Source organism: Alligator sinensis, unplaced genomic scaffold (assembly GCF_000455745.1).
Source record: "Alligator sinensis unplaced genomic scaffold, ASM45574v1 scaffold297_1, whole genome shotgun sequence".
In the NCBI taxonomy this organism is placed as follows: Eukaryota; Metazoa; Chordata; order Crocodylia; family Alligatoridae; genus Alligator; species Alligator sinensis.
This window is the reverse complement of record NW_005841848.1, coordinates 3,334,049-3,356,913: the sequence shown is the minus strand read 5'-3', so window position 1 is coordinate 3,356,913 and position 22,865 is coordinate 3,334,049. Positions and strand designations below refer to the sequence as shown.

At 39.6% G+C, this 22,865-nt stretch overlaps 2 protein-coding genes across 3 annotated transcripts in view; one reads left to right on the top strand and one right to left on the bottom strand.

Annotated features, from left to right (window-relative positions):
• Positions 1-22,865, bottom strand: part of IMMP2L (inner mitochondrial membrane peptidase subunit 2) — a 946,737-nt gene that overhangs the window by 453,809 nt on the left and 470,063 nt on the right. The window lies entirely within an intron of this gene.
• The window catches only part of LRRN3 (leucine rich repeat neuronal 3), a 60,543-nt gene continuing 42,023 nt past the window's right edge, over positions 4,346-22,865 (top strand). Inside the window, exon 1 of the mRNA XM_006015958.3 lies at positions 4,346-4,648. The gene's annotated coding sequence lies outside the window, so the exon portion shown is untranslated. The remainder of the gene's footprint in view (positions 4,649-22,865) is intronic.

Genomic DNA, 22,865 nt, shown 5'->3' with positions numbered 1-22,865 from the left:
GCTAGTGATTGGCTTGCTAGCCGTATAAGAAGCTTGAGTGGTTTCCACCCAAGTTGGAGGACTCCACGAACACCAGGAGGAGGAGACTTCACGCTGTGTGAAGATCTCTAAGCGCTGTGGAGCCTATCGGACCCAGTGCATTTCAAGCAGGCAACAGGGGTCTGATCAGCCTCTAGCCTCTCCCCATCGCCGTTCGCAATCCTCGACATATCCCTCTCCCTGCGCGCAAAAGGATCCACGGAGCCTCGACAACTCCGTGGGAGTGATCGAATATTGTCTGAGTCCTCAAACGAGGATTTAATCGGAGCTGTGCCTGGGAAACTGTCCAGCCTACACCGCGACCATCTTCAGTGTAAGTAAATAATCTTGAATCAACCATTACGCGTCCGTGACTAATTCTAGCGTGTCGCCTGTTTTCTCTGACCCAGCGTGCCCGGGTTGCTGGCCACAGCCCGCGTGGCGCGAAAAAGGGCCCGGATCGCTCCCGGCCCGCGCACACACCACCATACATTAAGCCACTTCCCCCTGTATTTCAAAAAGGCCACTGGAGCACTTTAACTAAACCTCATCAAATGAGCTTTAAAGTGCCCTCACAGCCATTTTGAAATGTGGGGATGCTTCGTACACATGACAGTGAGCTGTTTTAATTAGAGTGGCTGGCTAGGAACCGCTTTAATTAAATTGCACCCCTCCCCATCTCCAAGCATTTGTATAGGCAGCCATAGTGCCCACATTGTGGCAGGATGCTTGTTGCAGTTTCTACCAGATTCGTTATAATGCCTGCAATTCCTCTAACACCACCAATACAATATTATGTTGATATGATAGACACAAAATGAATGAGTGAAAGTCTAGCTTCTTGCCCTTCGAATACAATTCTGCCTCCATCAGAGATCTAATTTCAAAATAATGCCAGAAATGAAAGTTATGTCACCATTAAATCTCTTCATAACTGTAAAACATTTAAATGCAAGTTTAATGTAAAACACATTAAAAGTCTACTGCAATGGTTCTCAAGCTTTTCCATACCTTAACTCCATTTAACAGGAAGGAAAAGCTTTTCTTCCAACCTTGCTGTACAGATAGGTCACAATTCACATAGTCCAGTGCATAAAATTAATTCTTCATCTCAAACAATTAATTATCAGGCTTCTTCTGAAGTGCCACTCAGTAAGCAGGTGAAACCCATTCAAAATAAACTTTGAGCCCTGGCAAACATTACTTTCTCTCTCACTCTGCTCCTAACCTCATAACCTGACAGAAAATATTGCAAAGACTAAAAGCTAAGAAGCTATAGATATAATTCTAGCAAAATAAATTGCAATGCTATTTTAAAACTACCAAACAACATAGTGAAATCAGCAGGCAGAGAGCTTAATGAGCTTAATGAACCCTAATCATCATAATTGTATCAGTTATATAAAGTATTTTACCCTTGCAAGCCAATTGAATATTTAAAAAAACCCTTGTATTAGCTAACATGAAAATTAAACGTTTTTTCTCTTATAAGATTAAGGTATATCTTATTTAAATATCAGTTAAAATGTTAGTTTCATACACATGTCAATCAAGGAGATATTTTAATTACATATCTATTTGATTATAACAACTTACATTTCCTAAGCAAGCACACTTTAATTGATTTAATTATTTAGCCCTCCAATTATACAGTCCATACCAATCAACCAGAATGAAGCACTTCGGTAGTAAAAGTATAATCTGAATTTCATATATCAAATCATTTTATTCATTTCTGTATGAGTCTCACGTACTGTATGTTACTTATAGAATTAAAGTCTGCAGCTCTAAACAGAATTGCAAGCTTTATTAATATATCTATTTCACAGTTTCAGTAGGAAGAAAGATTCTGGATGTGAGGCATAAAGCATGACAAGCCTAGGGCTGGGTGCATTATAGAACAGGGTCTGGTCGAACTTGGATGGAGTAAGGTGGATTCAGCCAGCTCCATCTAGCATGTCCCTCTACATATTTAAGCTTGTTCGGGATTCTTGAATGTCCATGGCTATTGTTTAAATTGTCCCATTCCTGTTTTCATGTCAGCCCAATCACTTGTTTGGAATCAGGACAGAATTTTCCCAATTTGGCAAGAGGCCTGGTAGTCTATCTGCCATTCTTCCAGCTACATGGGTACTGTACCTTTAAGGACCAGTTTTATTAGATTTTAAATAGGCTATGAAATGCAGTTCTTATTGTTTAGATCTCAGGTGCAAAAATGCAAGCCTCTTTCAGACTTCTTGGCTCTCAGTGATACCTGAATGCTACCTTAGAGAGATTCAGATGTGTTAATAGCAATAGGGTTTCAAAGTTTAACAATTAAGATAAAAAAAAAGTTAGCTTCTGCAGCTTGTAGCTTGCATTCAGTGAAGATGACAAATATAAAAGCTATTTTCTTTGAGGCCAGTAAGAGTCAGGATTTCACAGGCAGGCCAGGTTCCTAAACGGAGAACTGAAACTTTTGAGAACTGAGTGAGGTGCCCTCCCATGCTGGCTCATGACAAGCCATCCTGCCTGACACTAGGGGAAAGAGGTCAGGGTGGATCATGGAGGGTGTACATCACAAATGGTCAAGTTATGGGATGCAAATACCTTTAACCACACATGGAACAATTACACACCGAATTGGAAAAAGTGTGTGGGGGAAGGAAAGAACTGAATGAGGAAAAAATTGAATGCACCTTTGAATAACTTTTAAAAGATGCTCTTGGCTTTTAGAGGAAATACAGTCCTGAAATTTTTTGGAAAAAAACATGGGTTTTTTTTGTTACAGCCATGATAAAGGTAAGTGGTAGTGAGCCATGGGGCTTCTTGCACCTCTCTACATTAATTGATTAATTAAAAGTGACATTTTCACACAAACTTAGCACTTTTTATTACAGCCATACTTTTTAAATCAAGTCATTTTATAAAGCATAAAATTAATTCTTTAGAGAATTATATATATATATATATATTAAAAGTTATCCCACAATCTTAAACTCGACATTAGCAGCATACAACAATAAACACTCTTTTAATTATGGAATGGCATTTTGTTATTATTTCAGTTCAGAAACAGACATTGATCTATGTTGTTTGCTAGCCTTCAAACATTCCTCATGTGATTATTATGAGCATTTCTCATGCTATTAATAAACATAACTGTCTATGTTTCTTCAAACAAAGCTGAAGAATCTGAAATGAAAACCACATTTCATTTTATTCCACTAGAGGGTGGCTTGTCTCAATCAGGGGTGAAGCAGTGAATTTATACAAGATGTCTAGCTAATACTTTGCCAGCTTTGACCTGTTGATAATCAGGTCCTTTTATCTCTTTGTTGCTTATCCCCTATTCCAAATTCATTTCCTTTACCTAGAACACCATTTGAGATAAAGAAATTCACAAAAACAACATTCTTCTCTTTTCATTTGGTCAGTCGGGGTTGTTTTTGTAGATTATAGGGAACTAGAATGGCAGCATGTTGCAATGTGCATTTTTCTGACAAAAGAAAATATTTTTTTCTGAATAATACTGTACTTCTAGAAGCCTCTTTACAGCTATAGAGTTTGCCTGTCCTTTGTTGACAGGAATAAGGATAAACATACTGTGCTTTTATCCCTGCAATGGTCCTCACAGTAGCAAAGAATACATTACCAAGAGAAAGGAAAAAAAATCTATACATCATAATACTCTTCACATTACTAAATGGTTATAAAATAAGGAGTAATCTGAACAAAGATGGAGAGTTTTTCATTTTAACGCAGCTATTCTGTTAATTGACCATTTTCAATTATAGAGAGGGGTAAAATTCCCCTTTAAGTCAATCAATGCATGCAGAAAACAGAAGTTGATATTTTATAATAATTGGAGGAAGAAGATGGAAAACCACCTTCCAAAATTAAGAAATAAGGCAAAAGGCATGGGAAAAAAGCTGTTTAAATGATTTCGACCTGTGGTGTCTTTTGAGCTAAAGCAACCTTCGTAGAAGTTTAGAGATCTCTAATCCTATGTTTTGAGTATAGGCAGCCTCCTTTTGTAGCTCAAGGATTAATGTAAATATCCTACACTGTTCCGCAAAAATACAAAAACACTGCCCGTGCCCTCCACAAATCGAATCGGAAGAAATACCTAGAAACATATAAAGGCTTGTTTCATTTATTCGTACCCTAAGCAGCAATGTCACATAACAGACAGGGTTTTTTAGCCAACCAGGCTGAAGCAGCTGCGAGTGCTACATCTTGGCACTCTGAAGCTATTGGCTCCTCTCTGGGGAGTGGAAGGTGTTCAGTTATTAATGACCGCTGAGCAGGCAGCACCATGTCAGTGTGACAACTGATCGGGTGAACGATGCACCACTAACCACCATGGAAACAAGGAGAAATAAGAAGAGCTAGCAGGCATCTCTTTCTTCACTGGATTGTGAGCCTCAGCCAGCCAGCAACAGAGCTCTGGCAAATGTAAGCGATCTTAGCTGGCAGAACAGAGATTCTCTCATGTTGTAGGATATCAATAGATAAATGTATCATATACTGTATGTACATGCACCTATTCAGACCCTGGCATTAACACAAGTATGTGGTTACCTGAACTAAGGAATCGAAATATAGAGAGATGCAAGAAATCCTCCTGCTCTGAAACTACTCTTGTAGGGTAAGTTCCTTTTATATTGAATACATTCTGCTGTTTATCTTTCATTTACTTTCCCCTTTCCTATTTTCTTTAACTGACTCTATTAGACTCTTATCAAATTATACTTTTTGGACAAGAAGTACAAATGCAAACCCCATTTGATTCAGAAATAATCTAAATGTCTTTGCAGGACTCTGATGTATGCATTTACCAGCTTGAAAGACCATCCAAGAATTATATATATATATATACACACACACACACACACACACACACACACACACAAAAGAGAACATTTTCTCCAGTGTTTTCTATGCAAAATCAAATTACACAGTTGCTCTGTGTTTTGAAACCAATACAACAAGATAGAGTACAACTGTGTTTTTTGGGTTTGTTTTTTTTCCAATGGTTGGATTAAGGCAAATGCTGTTGTATGTCAGGACCTAAAAACCACTGAGCACCAAGGCTGAATGAGCATATCACAAACAGTTATTGAATTTCTGCCAGGCTACATCTTAAGGATTGTGGCAAATGCCTTACCCTAAAAAACATCCCCATAGCAGTCAGAGGGGACCGTGTGAATGTCTGGCTGCTAATGCAGCTGGAACTGACACATGCTAGGTAAAAGGATCACATTAACCCAGAGAGTTGTAATCTTCTTTGGTAATTAACAGGATCACAGCAGGATGGCTCTAAAGTACATTTTCATTTAAGAAGATTGTTTGTTCAGATCAATCATTATAGTCCCCCCTTGCCGGTTTTGGTTATTTTTAAAAACATGTCTAGTTGGGTTGTTTTTTGGGCAGATGGGGGGGTGGCGGGGAAGGAAGGAGGGGATTACCCACCATTGCTGTTCAGGAAGAGAGTCCCACAAAGGGGTTTAGGTGACAGGGGAAAGGGGCATAATAAAGACTAGAGGAAGAAAAGAGGTAAAAATTCCCAATTAGCAGAGAGTGAGAGAGAAAGGGTGGGGGGGACAGACTTTAGCAAAACCTTAATTTCCGTTAAAATGAAAGCATGTTCTTCAAAGTCCATCAGCATTCATGGATCAACAATTCATGCATCACTGAAAGCTAGAATGAGATTTTAATTCACAACTATGCAAAAGAAGGGCTGACTGCCTCAAGCATGCTTCAAAGTATAAGAAATTTAAATCTATGTAGTTTTTTTTTATTGTTTTAAGAAATAACATGTAGGTGTTAAAAGCAATTCAGCATTTAAATGACTGCTCCAATAGCTCATTCCAGTCCCCACTCTTCACATTACCAAAAAATCAGGAGTAATCTGCTCCTCTGAAGCAATGCAATTATTTGCTTGCACAATTGCAGTTTCAGAGTTCCTGCAATTTAGGAAACAAACACGATGAAGCAAACATCAAAAGACAGTCAACTGCTGTAAGCCTGCCACCTTCCCATAAATGTCAGAAAATGGGTAGCTTAACAATATGTATGGTAAGAAGTCAATTAATTCAAGTGACCTTTGTAAATGATGACAATAAAGCAGCTCTGACAATATGCCACAACATTCGATTTTCCCTCTGGAGAATGAATGAGCTTAAGAAAAGGTTTCCTTTTCAAAGCGCAAAATGAAAGGTGTTAAAGCATTACCTCTTGTTATTGGCAAGCTTACTATCCACATTTCAAAGGCAATATGAAATGATTTAAAACGAAATGTATTATTGGACATTCTAACACACAATTTCTATTTCTCTTCATTAAATCTACTTTTTCAGCCACATTGCAGGTGTGTTTTAGTTGTTTAAAGAAGAACTGCAACCTTCTGGTTTAAATTTTTACAGAACATGGCACTGCAATAGGGAAGAAACTCATTTGGTTTCTTGTTCTATTTAGAACACCACTTGGATGAAAACTTTTTCTGTTATGTATCACAGCATATGCTCAGCTTTTCTGAACCTTTACTTTCACCAATAATTTATAAAATCAATATCACTAACATTTGTAACTTTAAATATAAGTTACATTGTTATTCCATTTTGCTAAATACACTATATCACAGACTAGAAAAATGCACAACCTCTTTTTAATGTTTTTATTTATTCATTTTAATCTGTACACACTCCAATAACATATGAGTACAGAGGAAACATTTGGGGAATATATGTCATAATAAATAGCTAAGACATTCTAACCCACTATCCCAACCAAACTGAGTGATGACTATAATTTGGTTAATAGGTTCTAAAATCTTGTAGAATAATGTTGTAGTGTCACAGGCAAGGACTGGCTGATGTTGTTATGGCAACCCTAGAAGTACTGCTTTTCAGAGATGGTAGGTTTAAAAATGACATCACAGTATGCGTGCTTGGAGTATCCAGAACCATGTAAGTATTTCTTTTTTTGTACCAGAGTAGACCAGACAATCTGTAAAATGCTACCACCTGCAATGCATATTTTAAACTATCATGCATAATCCATATTAACTGGTTTAGGATAACCAGCTTTCTGAAAATGCTGATGTACTGCAACTCACATGTGATTAACAAGGGACAGGCAGAGGACAAAATTCAGACCTTGTGTAAATGCAAGTAGTTCCAACTAATCTAGTTGTACACACTTGCTCTAAATTTGACCCCAGTCTTAATTATATCAATATTGACTGCTGTAACAAACATAATTTTGTCTTATTGGTAAGAAGAACTAATATAACTTTGAATAGTAACATTTAAAAACTCATCCAGAAGCTAAGGTTTTGTAGTGGCTGATAGGACAGAATAAGATAAATATTAACGGGGGAAAAACAGACTGGTGTATAAAAGTGCTTATGTCACTTCAAAAAAGAAAGTCTCCAAAGAGAGACATTTAAATATAATTTGATTTCTTGTATTGTATAAACATATCTTTGGAAGTTGCAATACATTAAAATCTAGTAAATCTACTATAGTAATTCAGGTATCCCTTCTCCACACAAAGCATTTTAAGGTGAAAAAGAAAATAGATGCAAATCAGAAAGTGTATTAATGTAGAACATTATCAGAGACACTCTTTGCAAGCTCTTCTACTTTATACTCTGTAAGCATTACTTAAAATAAACCCACAAAATCTGATGATGGAAAACTGATATAAATTGCACTAAAACTGATTTCTGAGGCCACCCTTTCCAGTATGTTTAAATGTGTTATTGTAGAGAGAGGTAGTTAGCCATGCTTGTTTGAAGTCAGGTAGGATGGCACCTTAGAGACTAACTGGTTCATAAGCTTTTGTAAGTAACAGCCTATTTCATCAGGTGCTATAATGAAATAGCATCTGATGAAGTAGACTGTCACCCTGCCCTGCCTTCTGCCATTTGTTATTGTGTAATACTTTCAAGCCAAGCAATTATAATAAAATATAGTAAATTTCATTCTAATAAGAGGCCTAGCATTACACAGAAAGACCAAGGAAAATATTTAAGCAAGTAATTAAAATGTTTTATTTCACTGAAGGGTAATGCCACTAAAATATGAGAAGAAATAGTGATGACATGCACTCAAAAAGGTCATTAGGTGCATTAGTACTAGCAAGAAATCAATACTGTTCATTATAAGTCTTTGTAATAGGAAAATGCTGCACATGTTATTTAGTTATTCAACTGACCAGTTTGTAAACAGTTTAATGCTATTATTGTAAACCAGCTTTAAGCCAGGCTCAGCATTCCTCAGTATTTTTTGTCCCTAAATTCTTTTTAGACAATCATAATCTGGATGAACTATGAAGTTGTACAGACACCGCCTGAAAGTGGTAAATTGTAATATACCCTCTGCCACCAATATCACAGCCACCCTAAATGTAGAGGCCCATTTCACATCCTTAGCTGGTGTAAAATGGCATAATTCCACTGAAGAAGATGGAGCCAAATTAATTGACATCAGCTGAGGAACCATCTTGAATTAAACAGGGTTCTTCCTAACTTTTGTATAGAGTAGTTGGGTGTGCTAGCGGATGGAGAAAAAAAGCAGCATGCTCAGAATGAACCACATAATGCTCTTTTTGAAAAGGCTTGGTAGCATCACCTTCCCCTGACAGGACTGCATTTGTACCTATTGAGAGCTGCCTTGCAAGATTCAAGCATAAAATGACTAGAAAATGTAGCTACAGTTTATTTATATACACATAAAACCTAAACATGCCATGGTACTATAATGGCACTATAACATACCCCACCCAAAGTCTAGAATAAAACTGAAGAGCAAGGTGGGAAAAACATGTGCATTAGCTCTAGTCAGTGGACCACAGAACAGCAATCATTTGATAAAAATGTGCTCAAATTTATCAGAATAATTTCCTGCAACTACATGACTCTGTAGTCTTAATTTATGAAGCACTTGCAAAACAGGCATGCCACTCCCAATTCTGGTTAGTGGTTTACCTTGCCTGTACAAAGAAGTTCAACTGATCAAAGTTTGAATGGAAATATAAGCAACATCACACAATACAACTACTTTTTAATATGGTACAATAGAAACATTTCTTTCTTACCCAACATTTGGCTCAATGACTTTTAGCCAGTCCATTTGCTGTACCTATGCTATAGGAGGTAAAGCTGTTTCAATGAATCTGAAACCAAAACAAAGGGCTACCTGTATCCTCTCTCTTATGTTCAGTTACTGCTATTTATGGAAATAAGTGAAACACTCGTGCCAAATTCTCTGCTGGCATAACTCTACTGGATTGAGTTATACTAGACAAGAATGTGTGCCCCTTCTGTCTCCCTTCATCTCACTATGTAAAGAAATTACTTTTGACAACATTAGCACAAAAAATTACTTAATAGTATAATTTATTACTTAAGCATCTATATTTAGAGGTAAACACTGCAAAGCTGAGTAAAATGCTATGGGGGAAAAATGTTTCAAAATGCTTTCTGTTTATTAGCATTACCCCAGGAGTCTTACTGGAGGGTTCTTGTCATGCAGATAACAACTACTCTACCAGGAAATGCATTAAAGTCTCTAAAAACATTTTCTAAGTGGAAGGCTGAAATATCAGCTTCAAGTTCAACTATATCAAGAATTCCCTGGACATCCAGCTACCTACATTAAGAAAAAATGACTGTTTATACAATTTTCTGTCCAGGGACCTGCCAGTTTCTGCAAAGGCTTGCTGAATAAATTACAGAATAATAACATCATGTAACGTAATACGCACACACACAAGTAAAATCATCCACTGGGACTTACTTCACTGAGTCTCTCAGTCTGGAAAACCACAAGAAGAGAAGACAGCATCATTTCAGAAAAGGCAGAAAACTCCTTGCACTTCCTATGCAGACTTGTGGTGGCGTTAGCACAAAGGTCAGCAAATAACTGAGGTTTTTTTAGTATGATCTCATTAAGACAAGACAAATTTATAGATAACAGCCGGGTCAGTTGACCTTGCCACCATGACCCTAAAACAGAACACCATATGCATGCAAGAAAACACCCAGACATGACAAATGTGAGTTCATGTGCTTAAACTAGAGGTGGGCAATTATTCTGGCTGGAGGGCCACTTAACGAGTTTTGGTGATCTGTTGAGGGCCACGCATTTAAAATGAATGGCGAAGATATCATTTAAAAATATATATAAATAAAAAAAAGTATATGCTAAATATCAAACAACTACTGTAAAATATATATTTTTTTTAATTTTGTCCTGATTTGCGTGATTTTGAATAGTGTATATATATATAGGCAATTGCATAATAGCTCAAAATAAAGTGTCTCTGCCAAGGGAACCAAAACCAGCCAGCAGGACACTTGGCCAAGGCAGGATGTTCCCACCACCAGCAGAGCCCTGCCATACCCCAGCCGTCCCCCAAATCACAAGGGAGCTCCTGCCTCAGCCTATACCCTGGCATGCCCCTCAAGAGCCACCTGCATCCCAAACCTGCCTTCCCTGCACCCCTTCCCATCCACACTTGTCCCACAAAGCCTAGGGAAGCCCAGCAGTCCCATCTAGCATGCCCTAGCTCCCCACCAGGGCCCTGCAGGCTGCCCTGACCTGCAGCCCAGGGGTCCCCCTTCCCACAGGAGGAGCCCTAGCCCCAGGGTGCTGAGGGCAACCTCACCTGAGCAGATGGGATGGGAACTGCACTGGATGCAGCTGCAAGGCAACAGGTGGCAGAGCCAGCTTGTGGTGCTGCAAGGTGTAACGCAAGAGGCAGGGCCAGGGCCAGGACTGGGGCTTCAGCTGCCAGAAGGGATCAGGGGAGCTCTGCTGCCTCCAAGAACAAGTGTGGAGAACCTGCTGCATGTCCTAGCACACAGGGGAGCTCATGTCAGTTCTGAGACACATGCAGGTGGGGCACCAGTAGCCCACGCTAAGTGGGGGTGCCAGGGTCTCAGTACATTGTGCCCAGGGCCTGTCGCTTGGAGCCAGGCAGGTGGGTGAATGGGGCTGCTACTGCCCAGCATCCCCTGTGGTGCTAGCAGAGGCCAGAGCCAGAGCCACCACCTGTGCTGCCCACCACGGCCCGGGTAGAATCAATTGGCTGGCTGGTTATGGCCCACGGACTATGTTTTGCCCACCCCTGGCTTAAACACTCCTGAATGAAGAGTGCACTCCTGGATCAGTGTACACTCAAACTTAATCAGTTTAGCTTAGACTGGTGCATTGAACTTCACTACCAGGTCCCCTATTGATTCAATTTAGGTGTCTGTTTGCTAGCATCCCAGGCTCCTTTGCAGCCCCACTAGCCCCACTTGCAGAAAGGTACACCAACACTCAGCCCATGCTCAGCTGCTCTGGCCAGGTTCCCAGCAGGCCCCACCTCCTAGCTCTCCCAGATCCGAGCCAGCACAGCCCCTCTTTCTCCAGCCAGAGCTAGGCATTGGGTGGGGGTGTGGGGGGAGAATGAAGGCTTCTGCTGCACAGACCCAGGCCTAGCTTGCCCAGACCTAAGCCAGCCCAACCCTTCTCCCCAGCCCCAACACCTGCCTCTGGCCAGTTGTCAGCTGCATCCAGGTAGCAAGGAGGGAGAGAAGAACAGAGGCTTCTGCCACATGGACCCAGCCCTGGCTCTCCCAGATGCAAGCCAGCACAGACCCCTCCCCTACCTCCTGCCTCTGCCCTGCTGTCAGCCACAGTCAGGCAGCAGCAGGAAAGGGAAATAAAGACTTCTGCTATATGGACCTGGCAGCCAATCAGGGGCCCTCATGGCCTGCTGGGAGGAGCGCAAGAGCATCCCCAACCTGCTGGCCTCACCCAGTACAGGCAGCCTTTGTGCCCGCCCCCTCAACCAACATATGGGCCAACATATGCTCTGTTGACTCCCAAACCAACCTACGGTACTTACAGAAACCCAAATACGTTAGATCATTTCCACCTTGGGCTTTTGAACGCCTGTACCTAGCCCAAATGCCACCAACTCCTCCACCCTCAGGGAATGGGAACCTGCAGATGTTCACCATAGAAATTAGCCATTCTCCTAAAAGTCCCCATATCCTAAATACAGAGGTTTAGGAAACAATTTAACTACTTTAAATATTGTATTTGTTTTCTGTGAAACCCAGTGGATATGATATAAAAGTAAGAAAAAAATTACAAATCAGACAGGATTCCATTTCCACAGCACCATGGGGGGATGATATACATATCTCTCATTCCAGTTAACTACAAAGAGGAGCTATCCAGAAAACACTCTACACATGATGCTGAAAGTTTATCCTAGACACTTATATTGAACTAAGCCCTTTTAAATATATTTTTCTTCCCAAAGAACTAAAAAAATAACTTTGAAAAACACCCATTACCTTGTACAATATTTCCTATATAACTTTTACATGATAAGTCTATTTTATTGTGTGCTTTAATGGAGTTTGCTAGTCAATTTTTTTTGATAAGGCATGAAGACAATGCTACCCTGAGATAGGCAGTCTGATTAATGATGAAAATGCTAGCTGAGGGAAGCAAATTTATGATGCGAGGAAAAAGAAAATGATGTCACTACAAATATAGTAGGCTATGAAGCTAAAATACATTCCTCTCAAAAAGATGAATAGATTTCTTCAGTATAGAGTTCCCAGAAATAAATGTTGTTTTGGATACACACGAACACACACACACACACACACAATGGCAGCAAAGTCACAGTATACCATGGAAGCAGGGAGAATAGCCAGTGGATCTATGGAACGACCATGCAAAGGACTCATTTCTTTCATTTCTACCCAGACCCAAACATTTTCTGAAAACTTGGATATCCATGATGTTCTTTAGGCTGCATGAACCCAGGCCTGGCTCACCCCTGTATGCAGCTGCATTGTAACAGTAGGGACTTGCCAAATTTGATCCTATGCTAATTTTAACTGTTTGAACTCTCTTCAGTATTTTTTACTTGTTTTAGCATGCCCTTTATTTTAACAGTTAAGCTTTCGGAACATATTTACAGGTACAATTCATCTCCATATTTTTTCACATCTCACCATCCTGCAATTCAATAGCAGGTGAAAATTCAGTAGTAAGAAGAGCTAATACATTGTGTCCACACTGTTGGAAGTGCTAACGTATGCACACAGTTTGTACTTTAAGAGGGAAGGCTGGGCTTCTTCCCAATGAAAACATACAGTCAGATGCAGTATCACATTCTATAGCATGTAAACTTTACTTTTACAGCACACACTGAATTACATAACTAAACTAAACAAGCAAAATGGAAGAAGAAAGAAAGGAGATAGTAAAACAGCACTGAGGTTTGAGCCAAGAAAATCCTGATGAACTCCTAAAATGATATCCACAATTCTGCCTCATTAGACTTAGAGACTAAAGCACAAAATTAAATTTATGGTAGCTAAGACTAGCCCTAAAATTTATGGTTTTGTAAATTATGGTTGATTTTTGCTTACTTAAGTGCTGCACTACAACACAGCTGCGTCAAAAACAGTGGGCCTCTTATTTAAAATTGTTATCTTGTATTTATACTGCTTTATCTATTTATTGGCTAATTGGTTTCATTTCTGTTTTCCTATTAACATCATTTAACTAAGTTCATTATAAAGCTCATTATAAAAGAATTTTATGGTAAACCAACAAAAGAAAACTATTACCATTCAAAGATCTATACATTGACAGAGCAATTTAAAATCCTTTCACAGACAGCCCTTATGTCATTGTCAAGCCCAATCCTACCTCCGTTGTGGTAAATGGCAAAACTCCCTTTGATGTCAACAGAAGCAGAATTGGGGCCTAAGAGTCTTTTCTTTTCACCTTTTGGTGTTTTCATCATTTTTCCATCTGGGGAAGCAGAATTCATCATGCTGCTTCACTTCAATTCATACAGCAAGGTAGTCGGCACAAAAATAACTCAGAGAGGCATCTTTTTTATTGTTTGGAGTAATCCTAGCTGTTTCACACATTATAGCACAATCCAGTTTATCTGAAGGTCTAGCGAGACATCAAAACCTTCAGACAAACAGGATTTCAGATGAAGGGAAATCCAGACAGCTGGCTTTATAAAACCTGCCCACATAGTCCCAATCCCCAGAATTCACAGAAAAGCCTGCCAGCTGGTTCCTCACATATTATGTCCTGAAAGACCTTGGGAACATAATCAGCCTTCAGCTCATCGATTTTTGGTGAACTGGAGCTTGATTAAATGAGTTGTAGTAAAAGTTGGTATGTTCTTGTGCATTTTACTTTACAAGTGTGAGGAAATAGTTATGGAGGAAACTAACCATTGAAACACCCTACTATTCCTAAAGCATTACAGACTTGATGAGGATGAGCAGGCTATCTCAATATTTAATATGCTTCTAGCCTTGAAAAATAATTCATGAGGAATTAAACATATTTCAAAATGAACACACATGAGACTGTCGCTGTAGCATCAGTATCCGTTTAACTTTCTCCCATAAGCCCCACAATCAAAGAACATTTTTCTTTCATTTTATTTTTTTTATATTCCACTTTACTAGAGTTAACTACATTTCTCAATGAAGCCCATCACAGTGCCTACATAGTGCCTATGGAAGGAAGTGGTACTTAAAATTTTTTTCACTTTTTAAAAGTTGAAGTAATTCACTATAAAACACAGCTGACTTATATTTCCCGCTTGTGTAATATATGATACAAAACAAAGAGTTTCATGTTCCAGAAGTATTTTGAAATGAAGACTATATGACGGACTTACCCATATTACTTTCATTAGTAGTAATGAGAGTTATTAACTTAATTTCTCTGAAAAATCAAGAGCCAAACTATACAAAATGCCTCAGTGGAACTTTGGCTGTACTTGCTTAACACTCAGAAACTGTTTACAGAAGTGAAACGCCCCTCCCACCCCCACCCCCACCCAAAAAAGACAGTACTTTAAGCTCGGTGGACCCCTGCACCAAGTGCAGTTCATGCCCAGAAGAGGCTTTGCGTTAGTTTGATTCAGCTTGCCTAATGTCGGTATAGATCATGCACTTCAGTAGGGCTTTTGGCACTTTTATCTAAAGCTGGTTCCATCAAGCCCTGCTGAAATGCCCAATCTAGACAGACACTGGGGAGCTGGATTGAACTAACACACTTCCTCTTCCAGTAAAGCAGTTTTTCTTATTCACATCTGTGAGCAGCCAGAAAGTCTAGCTCAGGTGTGTAAATCTTTTGGCAAAACTACCCTTATTTTTCAGCCACTTTCTTCAAGCTCCCTTACTGCTCCAACAGCCTAACTTCACTTTCTCTATTAATAAGTGCATCCTATGAAAAGCAAAGGAAGGGACTGTAGTAAACTGAAGGCACCTTTAGTTTAAGTGTACAGAGCTAATCTCCGACTATGAAAGAGATGCGATAACAATACTTAATTTCAATACAAAGAGCTTTACTCTCTTTGCATTGGTGTGTAAAGAGTTGTATGAAGTCAATGGACATACAGTGAGACTAGTAACATGAGGCTCAAGACCGAAGTGTATAAAATTGAACAAAAGACTTGATTCTACTACATTTACTTACACTAAAAAATAGCTTTCTACATCAGTAAAATACTATTCAGCAAACCAGGTGACCAAACTGAGGAATGCTAAATACGTAAGAAAAGATCATTGCCTGATTGATTATGTCTCTTTAGGTTATATTTGTAAGGATATTTTCAGCAGTGACAAGGGTAATGTAATTTGCTCACTCCTTGCTGATATATTTTCTGTTACCAGTTCTAAGACCATATTAAGTTGCATGCTTCAGGCTGATTTCTGGATCTAACCTAAATTGGACACCAACATAAATCCATAATGTGCACATATGTATTACCAGATATCTTCTTAATTTTTTGGCTATTACTAAAACCTAGTATCTACACTAAGATTATGTCAAAACCTATACATGGGTTATATGAAAGGATTATATGATGTACCAATACAAAATGAAGTTCTGAAGAACTTGACTGGCATAGAATAAGTTCACAATATTTTCTTAAAACTGTGTGTTTGCTGGAAGGCCAAAGTTGCAAATGTGAATGTTAAAGTCAGAGTCCTCGATCCATATTTAGGTCCCAGAGTGAAAGAAGTTTACATTTCAAAGGTGCTGAGCATCTGCTGTTCCAAGTGGCTTCAATAGGACTTGTGGGTGCTCAATGCCTCTCCAAATCAGGTCTTTTTTTTAGGGCATCTAAACACAGATTTAGGAATATAACAGTTCCCAAGTCTAAAGATGCTAGTTTTAATATCTTAAAATATCAATCCATATTAGATAGAACATAGCACATCATATAGGCAAACATTGAAAAAGTTACTGGTTGAAATGTATAATTGCCTATACATTCTCCAAACTATTAATTGCTTTTAAGGAATGGGCCAAACTCACAGCAGAGATAAAAAGAGACAGAATCACAGTTCACCTGTACTGATTTTTTACCTAGGTCCCTCTGTTTCTAAATTAAGGTAATCTGATATTCTAAGAGTTGCAGAAATCATCATCTTACTGGTATTTTCCTTTGCACATCATTCTTGATTTTCAAATGCTCTCCTGCCCTGTTAATCTGACAGTCTCTAGGTTAGATCCAAAGGCCACTGAAATCAATGATAACTTTTCCACTGCTTTCCACTGGACCTGCATCAAGTTTGAGGAATCCTACTTTTGTTTCCATTTTTTTCTCACTGGTTGTTCAAAAAATCAAACAGTTTAAGATGTTACGGGCAGAGGAAAAGAAATCAACAAATATTTTAAACAAATAGAAATAACACAACCCAAATTATAACAAGGAAATGATTATGGTTGTATTCCTCCCCAAAAGCTGGAAATGGTAAGCATAAAACTTTTCAGCATAAGTTCCAGATACCATTGTTAACTTCTCTTGCTAATCATAACTAAAAAAAAGCTGCCCGCATTTTGTATGGGGCCTAAACTCTGTTACTGTACTGAAATGCAAGTCTTTCAGGATTAGTAATGTACTAGAGAATAATATTCATTATTGAGGAAAACATTCACTTCTGTAAAAAGAGTTTCACTTGCTCAGTGTTGCTCAGAAAACAAAATTGTTTCTGAGAAAATAAAATATTTTACTGAACACACATGCAACAAAATGAACAATGGGGACTCTGAGACAGGCCTTGATATTATTAGCAACTCCATGATGCATGTACTAAATCCATCACAGAGGCAGATAGGAAACCCTTCCATGAGGTAAATCAATAAATCTAACTGGCAGCCTGTGGGCAGAGTCCCAGCAGCTGCCTGGCCCACTGCCATGCAGCACAGATCTGCATACTGCCTACACAGCCCATATGGCAGGGACCTGCATGGCACCAGTGCTGCTGGGGGAGCCGTGCTAGTGCTGGCAGCGGGAGGTGTTGAGCAGGGGGAGAGGGGTATCTCAGCACTACAGGAGTCAGATGGGAGCAATAAAAAGATTGGATCGCATGAAAAGTACACTGCTCTATATACTTCAGGTGTCTGAGCCAAAGGCATGGGATTGAAGATTCTGAGACCAAAGGCATAGCACACTTCTGCTTGCAGCTATGAAGACATTAGAGCCTGTTGGTTCATGAGGAGAGACTTGTTTTTTATTCCCCATTCAGAAGGATAACCTAGTGGTTTAGCTTCTTTTATTCCTCTTCCAACTTCGTTTAATAAGTTGATTCAGTGCCTATCTAACATTTGTAAAAGCTTGAATATTAATAAGGTGTACTTATTTATTTTCTAAAATGGCCAAACATTCTCCAGAACATGATGTTGCCCAAAGCAACAATTGTTTCTGTTCTACTTGGGGTCCAGCATTTTGGTTGAATTAAGCTTTAGTCATGCACACAAGGCCAAAAATGTGGCATAAAGAGAAGTATAATTGCACATCATTGGACTGATACTTATATTAATGTCTTAATTCTTTAACTTATATTAAGTTAACAGATATAGCCAAAATATAGAATATGCTTTTCAGTTTGTGTGACCCAAGGCTGCAATGAACTTTTACAATGGAAGGATATGTTAAGAAATCTTGTCAATTTAGACCTCTTATTTGTGCCAACCATGTTTTCCAATTAAAGTTATCTCCAATAACAGGATGCATTTAATAAATGCTTCCACTAAGGTGTTTTAAAAGATCATTTAGAGTTGCCCACCTTTTAGAGTATCCTTATACAGCCACTTAAATTGGGGAGGGGGGCAAAATACAGCCTGCCAACTGATTGGATATGGTATGTGGCAGGGCACCCACCAACTAATTAGATATGGCTGGCTACTACTCCTGCAACACTCCACAGAGGGCTAAGCCCTGCTTCGGGCAGATCGCACTGCACTCCAGCCCACACCCATCAGCCTGGCTCCAGCCAGCATGCACAGTTTCCAGCAGGGCTGATTTCAGTGCAGCTGCTTCTCAACTCCCCTCACCTTTATTGGTAGCACCTACTCCTGCTCTGGACTGGGAGGAAGCTTCAGCCAGGCACCTCTAGCCCCAGCAGACAGGGCTCTGGCTTCAGCTCCTAGCTGCCTTCCACCCACTTGGCAGCTTGTACTGGGTGGGCTGAGTGGATGGAAGGCAACTGAGAGCTGGACCCAGAGCCCCGCATGCTGGGGCAGGAGCTACCTACCTGAAACTTCCTCCTGGCCTGGAGCAGTGCAGCACGAGCAGGAGGAGCCACCACTGGAGGTGAGGAGAGCCAAGCAGCAGCTGCACCAGTAGCAGCCCTCTGGAAGCTGTGCATGCTGGCCGGGGATGGGATCAGGCCAGCATCCATAGGTTGGGGTGTGGGGCAAGCTGCCCCAGCCGGCCTTGGCCCCATGCAGAGTGCCATGGGGACCACTGCAGACCATACTGCCTGGGGGGAACTCTGCTGAGCATGCCCCTTGACCCTTTGTCCCTCCCCTCAACCCCAGCTGGCTCTTAGGATCTAGCACCTAGGCTACCCCTCCCCCCCACACATACAAGCACATGCCCCCCACAGTCACCCCCCTATACCCACCCCACAGGGTAGGGGCCGCCGCACAACCCCATCCTGTGATCCCAACCTCACTCACCCATCTAGCTTCTAAACATTGCTCCCCACCTACCTGCGAACCCATCCCACATAGGGATTTTTGGTGAGTTGTGTTGGGAGGAAGAGTGGTGCTGACTTGGCCCATGACAACTCATCAAAACTCCCTATATGGCCCTTGAGCCCAAATAATTGCCCACCCCTAACTTAAATCATCAACCGTCTTTATTCCCATCTTAAAAAGAGAGGCAAAACTTTACCATGTACAAAAGATTTAAAATTGTGATCACAGTTCTACTATATCTAATCTCACTGAAGACATGAAGCATAAATCAGGGCAGATAATAGCCCCAGGCATTCGATTTCAGATTTTGCACTAATAGTATCCACTTTGCAAGATAAGAGTCTTGGGTGCAGGTAGATTATTGTAATGAGTTGTACCTCATACTAAATTTCAGGGATTAGTTTTAAATACCCTTTCAATATTAGGAGCCATTTTAAGAAGAAAGTTTACATCTCTGCTCTTTATCTCTGGACTGTTTTTAATTAAATTAATTATTTCCCCAATAATCGTATTCTTGGTTATATTTCTTCACTAATCAGGCCAATAAATTAGTAGTGCTAAAATAAGGGCACTGTGTACATCGTAACAGTTAACTGCAAATAGAAATGTAGTTTTAGGAACAGTAAAATTTTTGTTTTACTCATAAACAACCATAGCACATCTGCCAGCTTGAACCATGATATTTTTGCCAGCAAAGTCAGGTAAGTTATTATCTACTATAGGAAACAAATATTACAACTTGATCCATCTGTTATTTGTACCTCAGTAAAGAGTTCCCAGAATAACTTCACCACTATGCAACCTGATCTAGAAGTCCCTAGTAAAAGAGATCATCCACTATAGACAGCAAGAGTTTTTTCCAAGTAAGGATCCCCTAATTCAGCCTGATAATCAGTTTTCGCTTTAAGCAACAAAATCACCATTTTTCCAAACATTTCTGTTTTCTTTTCACTCAAATGCACGCCCAGTCTCTCTCCTTTACTAATGCTAGTGCTTTGTATCATATGATGAACATAATACAGGCAACCCCCACTTAACGCTTTGTCACTTAGCGCTATTTCACTATAATGCTCACTTGAAATTGATGTCTGATTTCACTTAACGCTCAGCAAGTTTCGTTATAACATTCACGGTCACCATCTTGGGATATTAAAAACAACTGCAGTCACCATCTTGGGTTGTCAAATACTTTCGGTTTTGCTTAACGCTCAGTTTTTCAGGACCCATTAAGAGTAATAAGCAGGGGTTAACTGTACATGGTTTTTGTTAAATAAATCATATTTGTCAGTTCTTGTATTTGAAATTCTGATATACTTAGAATTAAACCAAGTCTTTGAGCTCATAACTGAATGTGGAGATGTGCACAAACATCCCTTAGGAGAAGCATTAGGAAAAAAGCCCTAGGTCTGGCAGAATTGTGTCTTTTATCAACCACTGTGTCACTTCACATTTGTGTTGTGTTCCCTTTCTCCCACCTAGAAACTTCTCTCTGCAAACCAGTGTACAGAAGTAAAGATATCCCCTTGTCACACCTCTAACTTTTGTACAGTACTTGGAGGTGTAACATACCTGAACCCATTACATAGACTGGTCTTCTGTAGTTATGCAGGGAATGTTTGCTTCCTCTTATTTTACCAAGACAAGAGTACAATATAATCTTTAATTTGGGAACCATAATATGACCAATCAAAATGTTTTATACAGTGCATTTGTGAAAATCATTTTTCCCCCTGAAACCAAATACCAGCTACCCTTACTTGTTACAGGGTCTCAGATACCAGTGCAAGGAAAGACAAAGAAGCATCTTAATATAAAATTATTTAAATGTTTTAACTGCTGTGCATAAGATCTCCTCAGTTATGTAATATGGAAATGTGTTGTGCTGAAACAGGGCACAACCTGAGAAGATCCAACATTTATGCATAAAGATGTATACTTGATGGAGGAAATTCATGGAAAACAAAGTTGATGAAATGAGAGAGCATATGTTACACTGCTTTCCACAAGAGCAGTACCTTACTGTCAATTTACATGTATTTTATTCTTGGACTTATGCTACAAATCACAAAAATTGGTTACCCTAGCAACTGCCACATGTTACCCAGCTTGTTTCTGAGATACAGAGTAGGATCTAAAATATATAAATAAATATATATTTTGTTGTGTACTTTTATCAGGATCTCTTAATGCTACAGAGAAATAGAAATTAAGTGACACAGCTTGCACACATATTTCCCCAGAGTTTTAACAAGAATATTTTTAAAGGCTAGTTGCACACTAAATTTTTGCATTTATCTACTTTTATCTCCATTTTCTTTAATAGCATACATGAAAACTGGATAAAATGAAAAAGATCCACAGCAACATGTGGGTAAGAATTCAGAACAGCTGTCCCACCAGACACTTGCTTTCTGTACTTTCTTTGCATTATAACGTTGAATCATATATTATTTGGGTAGAATTTTCAAGATCATCTATGTGATTTGGGAGCCTAAGGTCTTAAGAAGCACAGATAGTAGTTAGGTTCTTAATGCCTACTTATTTTCCAAAGGGTGAAGGGCTGGATCAAATAAAGGACTTATTTACCTAAAAGGAAACATTTAGGCACCTGCTCCTCACAGTGGAATCCAGGACCTGGTGCCCGACTCTCCAGGACCTGGAGCCTGGTGCCCAGGCTCTCTGTTCTCTCCCCCACAAAGGAAGAGTTAAGCAGTTCAGAGTGAAATTCAAAATGCTGAGGGTGGCTGCCTAGAATCAGCATGGTTCATTATGCAGAACTTTCAGTTTCATGTCTAAAAATCCTACCTTTCTGCATGACTTTAGTGTTTCGTTTGGGCTGCAGGGGGACCTCTCTGTCCATTTTGAATCCACAGCCCAGAACTTGAAGATAAGCATCTATACCCATTCTTTAGAAAAACTCAGCAGGATCCACTCCTTAAAACATATGTGGAGAAGAAATAGGAGGCAAGAACAGAGATGGCTTCTCTCTTTTATAGAATAGCTCAATCATTCGAGCACTCACCAAGAATATAAGAGTGATATTTGATTCCCTCAACCTAAAAAGGTTCAAAAAACAATATCAACCACCACCTAGAAAGGACCATGAATTGCTAAAGCTGTAAGCTGTTCTTGGTGTGAGACATTCCACCACTCCTATTGAAGCTTGGCCACTGTACAGAGAAAACCGCAAGCTTCACTGGATCAGAGAGGGAGCGTGACTCTGTATCCTAGTTGGGAGGAAGACACCCCTAGGTTTCAGACCCATTTTCCACAATTATTATTTGTATCTGAACCTACATACCTAACTGCATCATTCCTTTATCCATCCCTAAATTTCATTTTCAAAAGTGACTTAAATAGTTATGCTCCTAAATTTGGAGTCTTTCAAAATTGAGACTTGAGTGCTGATGAAAATGTTACCAACTATAGCCAATCACTTTGCTCTATCTCACACTGTAAAATATTGTAAAATATTTATATGTAGTTTTAAAAATATGCACATTAGAGCCTAATTCTCCAAACTCATTATCTTTGGGTTCTGGTAAGCATACAGATATTTGTATGTTGGGACAGCACACGTTTCTGGCAGCACTGCAGAGCATAGGCTACAAATGCAGAAGGGCGGTGCCCTAATGAACTCCCCCAGCCCCACCACCCAAAGGGACACACCTGGGTAAGAAAGGTGCCTGAGCTCTTCTACCAAAAACAGACAGACATGGGCCACAATAAAGTGGTCCAATTTAATTAGCAGATGTTTAGGATTGTGAATCCAAAAAGATGACAAAGCCAGTAGGGAAATACAAATTGCCTAAG